The sequence below is a fragment of the Oxyura jamaicensis genome, chromosome 12 (assembly GCF_011077185.1).
Source record: "Oxyura jamaicensis isolate SHBP4307 breed ruddy duck chromosome 12, BPBGC_Ojam_1.0, whole genome shotgun sequence".
In the NCBI taxonomy this organism is placed as follows: Eukaryota; Metazoa; Chordata; class Aves; order Anseriformes; family Anatidae; genus Oxyura; species Oxyura jamaicensis.
This window is the reverse complement of record NC_048904.1, coordinates 9462370-9462654: the sequence shown is the minus strand read 5'-3', so window position 1 is coordinate 9462654 and position 285 is coordinate 9462370.

Below are 285 nucleotides of genomic sequence, written 5' to 3'. Positions count from 1 at the left end.
TGAGTTTTAGAGGCAGGGTGTGACTTTCTTTTTTTCTCTTGGGTAAGCAAAGCTGCTCAGCACCTCTTAGACACCTCTGCTTAGTCTGACCTTGTGAAGCTGTATAGTGTAGGTGACCAGAAATACATGGTACAGTGGAGTGTTGCTGTAGTTTGGTCATGCATTATGGTTATGGTGGGATAGAGTTGCCGGATCCTTAAGAATCCAAATAGCAGGGACTGACTTCCAAGCAACATTTATCCACTCTTCAAACAGCTTCCTGCACACAGCTGATGGGCGCTGGAG